This window comes from Cervus canadensis, chromosome 2 (genome assembly GCF_019320065.1).
Source record: "Cervus canadensis isolate Bull #8, Minnesota chromosome 2, ASM1932006v1, whole genome shotgun sequence".
NCBI classification, from domain to species: domain Eukaryota; kingdom Metazoa; phylum Chordata; class Mammalia; order Artiodactyla; family Cervidae; genus Cervus; species Cervus canadensis.
In genome coordinates this window covers 37,576,541-37,584,566 of record NC_057387.1, presented here as the reverse complement: position 1 = coordinate 37,584,566, position 8,026 = coordinate 37,576,541, and the positions used below count along the sequence as shown (strand labels likewise).

The 8,026-nt window shown below is 34.4% G+C and overlaps 1 pseudogene; it reads left to right on the top strand.

Moving 5' to 3' along the window:
- Window positions 1-5,354: 5,354 nt before the first annotated feature.
- LOC122427573 lies at window positions 5,355-7,431 on the top strand (annotated as a pseudogene).
- The last annotated feature ends 595 nt before the right edge of the window (window positions 7,432-8,026 follow it).

The window sequence follows — 8,026 nt, the reverse complement described above, 5'->3', positions numbered from 1 at the left end:
CAGAACCATTTCAGAATGAAACTAATTATTGATTATCCCCAGGGCTTCTAAGATTGAGTATGCCTCAGTAGAGTTAATTATGCCCTCAATTTTGTGGAACTTTGCAATGGCAGGTTCAATTTACTTAGCAAAAGTATTGCTTTGTAAGATTTGCAGATGAGTCAATTAGACAGTCATTAATTGGGTGTCCATTGGAAATGGGGTGGGGCCCAGTTGGGAAATGGTCTGCTCCAATGACTAATGTATATTAATGCCAGCATTAATGGGCTTTGAGTTTTTCCCCACATATCTGTGGGAAAGCAAATCAAAGAAACTTTCAAGGAAAAATAGATTTTGCTGAACTGGTATGTTTTTCTGCTCAGAGACTAAGATTGCTTATTGAATGCACCAAAACCAAAAAATTCAGGACAACATTAATAATTATCCTTAACTGAATGATACTAAGAGCTAGAAAGGTCAGAATTTTCAGTGTTGTATTTTCAATGTTTTTATTAGGTAAGGGGTTTTAGTCTCTTTAAGGAAGTATATTACCAAAATATAAGAATTTTCAAAATACAAGAATTATATTCAAAATATAAGAACTAAAGCATTTTCCATTTTAAGTAAATTAGATAGATAGATTTGAGTACTTTATTATCTTTATACCTGATAGTTTATCACCAAATAATTTTACTTTCCAAAGTTAAATTTGAAACATAAAAACAAATGAAGACTTTGTAGTGGGTTTAGTCTCAATTTAGTCTTAGCTGTGGTTGAATCTCAATCCCTAAGGGCTTGACAGGATGTGACTAGGGCAGAGTAGCATAAAGTAGCTTTTTTCACCTACTCAGCTATCTTTGGCCTTTCTCTACTGGTATAAGATAGTTTTCTGTGTATTATTTCTATCTTGATGATTTTCTGAAGCTTGCATATTTGCTTGCAAATATTTTCTGAACTGACTACAAAGGTGACATAATTATTGTTGGTTAATTTTGGTATTCTTTCTGGCCTCAGAATGTCACAGAAAGAGATCCTATTTTCTCCATTATCTTCCAAAGCGAATGTTGAAAAAAAAAATGAGATTGGCTTTTATTCTAGATTACTCATTATATCTTCATTTAATACTGGATTAGCTCCTGCAAACCTGGCAGTGAAGACCAAGTCATTGTTTATATTTTACTTTTTATATTTTATCTTTTGAGTCCCTTTACCCGTTTCTCACACCTTCCAACTCTGGGAACCACCAATCTATTCTCTGTATTTATGCACTTTCTTTTTTCATATTCCACATATGAAAGAAACTGTATGGCATTTGTCATTTTTATTTCTCTGACATTTCACTTAGCATAATGCCCTTGAGGAATATCTGCATTGTCCCAAATGGCAAAATTTTGTTCTTTTTTAATGATTGCGTATATTACTTTGTATGTATATAACACATCTTCTTTATCCATCCACTCATCCATGGACACTTACTTAGGCTGTTTCCATATCTTGGCTATTGTAAATAATGCTGCAAAGTTAGAGTTTTCATTTTCTTTGGATAAATACTCAGAAGTAGAATTGTTAGGTTATATGTTAGTTCTATTTTTTATCTTTTTACTTTTTTGAGGATTCTCCATACTGTTTTCCCTAGTGGCATTACCAAGTTATATTCACATCAACATCACACAAAGAAGTCCCTTTTCTCCACATCCTTACCAATACTTGTTATTTCTTGTATAACAGCCATCCTAACACGTGTGAAGGTATCTCATTGTGGTTTTAATCTGCATTTCTCTGATGATTAATGGTTTCATTAATGTCATTAATGAAAAGATGATTGAGTATCTTTTCATGTACTTGTTTGCCATCTATATGTCTTCTATGGAAAATAATGTCTGCTCAGGTCCTCTACCTATTTTTAATCAGACTCCTTTTCTGCTGTTGAGTTGTACAAATTCTTTATATATTTTGGATATCAACCCCTTGTTCGATATATGATTTGCAAATATTTTCACCCACTTAGTAGGTTGCTGTTTTATTTTGTTGATAGTTTCCTTTGCTATGCAGAAGCTTTTTAATTTGTTGTTGTCCCACTTCTTTAATTTTGCTTTTTATGAATAGTATTAAGTAGCTTATTGAATTGCCTAATTTCTCAAAAGTTAACTAAAATATTAAGAATTTCTCTTATATTCTTGAAGCACATGATAATTAAAATAATAGAATTATGCTGTGTCCTTATTTATGAAATTTACACTGAATTACTAATACTTTGTTGAGTAAGTTGTTATATTAGTAATATTAATTTGAGGCAGTGTGGAAGTAGCGTAATCTGATTTTCAAGAATAATCTCTTTAATTAGTATAATCATACTCTAAAAGAACCATATAATTAAAAATGGAATTAGGTGAAGAGGAAATTATATCTAGATAAAAATTTGGCCTGTAATGTATGGAAGAATAGACCTAAATTTTTTTTCAACACATCTTACATTGATTTTGAAAGCTTCATTTAAATTTCATTCTATAATAAAGAGGAATGAATTAGACATATGTGATCCAGCAACCTTATATAAACCTAAAATAAATTACACGCACTTGTGGATAAAAAAGTTAAGAAAGCATAGACAGCAATGTATGATTAGGTCAATATTCATATCACACAGAAAGATATCTATGCTGAAGGGATACAGAATAGAGATTCACCCGCCCTATACAAACTCAAGCCTGCAAAATTGGTCTAAGAGCTTTTCCCAAGCATCATCTTTCATAATTTTTCAGAGATTTATTTTTTCCCACCCATGAATGGCATTGGTGACTATAGATTTACAGCAGCCCTGGTAAGTGTAGCATCAGTTTTTCCTCAAGTATGTTCCACTGAACAGTATTTTTAGTAATGTGAAATGATGGAAGAAATGTTGTGATCACATATGTTTGAGAAACAATGAATTTATAAAATCAAATTTGTTTACTAAAGTCTTCTCTATCCCCTGGAGAAGGAATTGGCAACGCACTCCAGCATTCTTGACAATTCTATGGGGAGAGGTTCCTGGCAGGGTACAGTTCACGGGATTGCAAAGAGTTCGACACATTTGAGCAACATTCACTTTTTCTTTAGACCTATAGTTTTACCACTGCCCAGACTTAGAAATCTTTAATTCCATACATTCCCTCTTATGTGTTATCTTATCATATTCCTGTATTTTAATTTTGCATATATTTTAAACCTCTTAAAATATTGAGCTTGTTTTAATCAATGTTACTTATTTACCCAAACATCTCCTCTCCTTTAGTCTCTCTTCCTGCATTGCCAGTATCTTTTTAGGATCATTTAGGTTTTGTTTTAGGAATTCCCTTTGATACTTCTTTTCTTTAAGTTCACAGGCAAAACAGCCTTTCAATTTATCTATAAACATCTTTACATAGCTATAATTTTGAAGGATATTTTCCAGAGACAAAATCTGGGTTGGCAGGTATTTTCTCTCAAGTTTTTGAAAAAATTCATCCTGTTTTCTTTTGGTTACTGTCCTTCCGATTTAAAAGTTAGCACTCTTCCTAACAGTGTCATGCTTTTATTTTTCTCTGCCTTTAGACGTTTGTTTGTTGCTGGTTTTCAGCAGGTTTTAATGATGTAACTTGGTGCAAAGGTCCTTTTATATCTCCTTCTTGATTTTGTAGGTCTTCCTTAATTTGTAGTTTAATTTTTTTTCTGCCAGTTGTGAAAATTCCCAGCTGTTTTTCTCATATTGCTTTCTGCCCCTTCTCTCACTCATCCCATTCAAAGATTGCCTTATACATACATTACAACTTTTACCCAAGTCTCACACTTTAGGTGTTTCTCGTAATTATTTTCTGTTTGTGTTTTACACTGAATTTTTTTACTCACAGAAAGTCCAGTTTACTAATTTTGTATTTGCTAAATACATGATTAAATCTAGATGTGAAGTCATTTATTGTAAATATTGTAATTTTCAGTTCTACAATATGAATTTTATATTTCAGAACAAATTTTATTCTCTGGTGATATTCTCCATCTAGTCATACATTATCACCAACATATTAATCACAGTAATTTTAAAGTCTGTGTATGATAACCAATTTTTCTCTTGGATTTGACTATTTGCTCCTGTTTTTTGGTTTGTTTCTTTTGGTTTTGTTTGTTTCTTTTGTGGATCTTTTTTATTTTTGCATGTCTCTTACATTTTGGCTAAATTCCAGAGATTGTATTTGAAGTTGCAGAGATTCAGGATGATACTACCTTCCTCAAAAAAGAAAAAAAAAAAATATGTAATTTATTTTTTTAAGAATTCCTGTCAGGTAGTTATAGAAGAGCAGATAGCCTTGATCCAACAAGGTTTGATATAATTTGTGAGGAATTTCATTCATCCTGAAGAACTTGTTTTCAATTTTCCTTTACTCCTAGAATTCCTCCAGAACTTTCAAATAACTTGATTTTTCCAAAATATCCCCTAATTGCTGAGCCCTAAACAGGTTTTTGCTTCTACTCCCTAGACCTATGCAATTGCTAGCAAATCTGAACTACTATTTTCAGCTTCTTCCATTAAAGTTGACAAATCTCTTAAGGGATACAATGCAGTGCAATTTTTCCTTTTTCTTTGGGACTTTGTTCCTCCTCAGATTCTAACTTAAAGTTCTCTGATGCTTACAAAAGCAGTGTGTGTATTGTGTTTGTTTAGTTTTTAGTTTTTCTTATAATGAGGGTTGTTTTCTGGTATAGGCTCTGACTTCATAGATCAGAAGGATCAGTTTGAGTTATATTTATAAAGGGAATCCAAAGACTCATATTGGTTTGATTGCCAAGTGTGAGGAAAAAATGAAATTAAAGATGATCTCAATATTTCTACCTTAAGCCACTTAAAGAATGGACTTGTCATTAAAAGAAATGTGGGAAACTATAAGTGCGGCACATTTTGAGATGAGAAATAATTGTAATAACTGAAGCTCAAGAATAGGAAACGGACAAGAAATAGGAATATAGGAGTCATTAGCCCACAAAGAAAATTTAAAACATGTGGCTAGATGAGATCACCAAGAACATAAAATATTGTAAATATAGAGAAGGGAAAACACAAGTGGACTGAACCTCAGGGGACATCAGTTTTCAAAGTTAGGGAGGGCCTCTGTGTGCTCGACCAACGGCCCCTGACAGTGCCCACCCCACTGCCTGGGAGCCTGTGGGCAGCAGCACTTGCCGCCAGCATCCCTCCACCAGGCCCAAGGGGACAAAAGTAACTCTAAATCCAGCACATGCATATGGAAGCAAGTTTAAAGGATTTATTATGAAGCACAGGAGCAGATAATGCTAAAAAGCAAGCAGTAGTTGGTCCACATTTAGTGAGTGGGGAAGTATTCCCTTCTCCCTTTGCAGCTGAGATGGCAGAACTTAGTCAAATTCAGTATAAAATGGAATATACCAAAAGTCTTAGTGAGCAAACCAGGTCTGTAGAAAAATTAAAGGTAATGCCACCAAATGCTGACCTGAAACAAGGATTCCAGGAAGGAGTTTCAAATGCTAGCGTGATGTTGCAGGTGCCAGATAGAGTTGAGAATTGTTGTAGCAGGAACTAACAAAGAGATTGCATTTTCAGGACTAGCACATCTTGACCTTATACAGTCTCTCCCTTTAAGCCTCTGGCACTAAAAACACTACCTTGTGTGTTGATGCTAACTGAAAGACCACTGGATTTTCTGGATTTAGAAAGACCTTTTCCAACCTCTCCAAATAAAAAAATCCATGCAAAGTGTTGGCCAAAAATAAAGTGCTGCTCTAAGAGTGAAAATGCTGTTGGCCAAAACAGCTTATCAGAACTTACTCCACATATTTCAAATATAGATAGAAGATTAATCCTTTGTCTGTTGCTTCATTTGCTATTATTTTCTCCCATTCTGAGGGCTGTCTTTTCACCTTGCTTATAGTTTCCTTTGTTGTGCAAAAGCTTTTAAGTTTCATTAGGTCCCATTTGTGTATTTTTGCTTTTATTTCCAATATTCTGGGATGTGGGTCATAGAGGATCCTGCTGTGATTTATGTCGGAGAGTGTTTTGCCTATGTTCTCCTCTAGGAGTTTTATAGTTTCTGGTCTTACATTTAGAAATTTAATCCATTTTGAGTTTATTTTTGTGTATGGTGTTAGAAGGTGTTCTAGTTTCATTCTTTTACAAGTGGTTGACCAGTTTTCCACACCACTTTTAAAGAGGTTGTCTTTTTTCCATTGTATATCCTTGCCTCCTTTGTCGAAGATAAGGTGTCCATAGGTACGTAGATTTATCTCTGGGCTTTCAATTCTGTTCCATTGATCTATATTTCTGTCTTTGTGCCAGTACTATACTGTCTTGATGACTGTGGCTTTGTAGTAGAGCCTGAAGTCAGGCAGGTTGATTCCTCCAGTTCCATTCTTCTTTCTCAAGATTGCTTTGGCTATTCAAGGTTTTTTGTATTTCCATACAAATTGTGAAATTATTTGTTCTAGTTCTGTGAAAAATACCATTGGTAGCTTGATAGGGATTGCATTGAATCTATAGATTGCTTTGGGTAGTATAGCCATTTTCACAATGTTAAATCTCCCAATCCATGAACACGGTATATTTCTCCATCTATACCGAGGAAACTAGATCTGAAAGAAACACGTGCACCCCAGTGTTCATCGCAGCACTGTTTATAATTGCCAGGACATGGAAGCAACCTAGATGCCCATCAGCAGATGAATGGATAAGGAAGCTATGGTACATATACACAATGGAGTAATACTCAGCCATTAAAAAGAATTCATTTGAATCAGTTCTAATGAGATGGATGAAACTGGAGCCCATTATACAGAGTGAAGTAAGCCAGAAAGATAAAGACCAATACAGTATACTAACGCATATATATGGAATTTTAAAAGATGGTAACGATAACCCATATGCAAAACAGAAAAAGAGACACAGATGTACAGAACAGACTTTTGGACTCTATGGGAGAAGGCGAGGGTGGGATGTTCTGAGAGAATAGCATTGAAACAAGTATACCATCAAAGGTGAAACAGATCACCAGCCCAGGTTGGATGCATGAGACAAGTGCTCAGGGCTGGTGCACTGGGAAGACCCAGAGGGATGGGATGGGGAGGGAGGCGGGAGGGGGGATCGGGATGGGGAATCCATGTAAATCCATGGCTGATTCATGTCAATATATGGCAAAAGCCGCTACAATATTGTAAAGTAATTAGCCTCCAACTAATAAAAATAAATGAAAAAAAAAAGAAAAATAAATAAATAAAAATTATCAAAAAAAATATAGATAGAAGAATTGAAAAAACTTCAGATGGCATAATTGTAAATGCAGCTTCCTTAAGACAACAGATAAACTAAAGAGACATCTACAACTTCTGTAAGAGAACACAGAAGGTGCTAAAAGAAAACTCATTATGTATTCATTTACTGTGGCATTCTGGCTGCTTAATAGCTGGCTCTAGTTTTGCCACTAAAGGTAACCTCAACCCTCAGAAATACTGTCTCAACAGCTGGAAATATAAAGAATTGGCAAACAAACCAAAAAAAAAAAAAAAGGTGGGGGTGGGGAGAATCAGCAAAGAGCCTGAGGATAGTCAACCAAAATGATAAGGGGAGGACAATGAAAATGTGGTGTCCACGAAGCCACAGACAAAATGTTTTAAGAAGAGAATGAACAACTGTACTAAATGCTGCTGCTAGGTCAGCAATAGCAGAAACTTAAGCCATTAGATTTAGAAACATAAATACTATTGATGACTTTTAGAAAAAATAATTTCAAGAAGAAAGAAAATCCCTCCATTAGGGGTTGGTTTAAAAAAGAAATTGAGGAGCCTATTTGGAAGCAATAAGTATAGACAATTGTGTAAGGAATTTTGCTGCAAATAGGAACAAAAAATTATCTCAGTAAAGATATAGAAAAGAAAGTTGGGCTAGAAATAAAAATGTTAGGTGAGTTGTATATCCATCCAAGGGGAAGAGATTGTCAAGACTGTTAATCAGTTGGGTTTTGTTTGTTCTTGTTTTTATAAACTTTATTTTTAGAGCAATTTTAAGTTC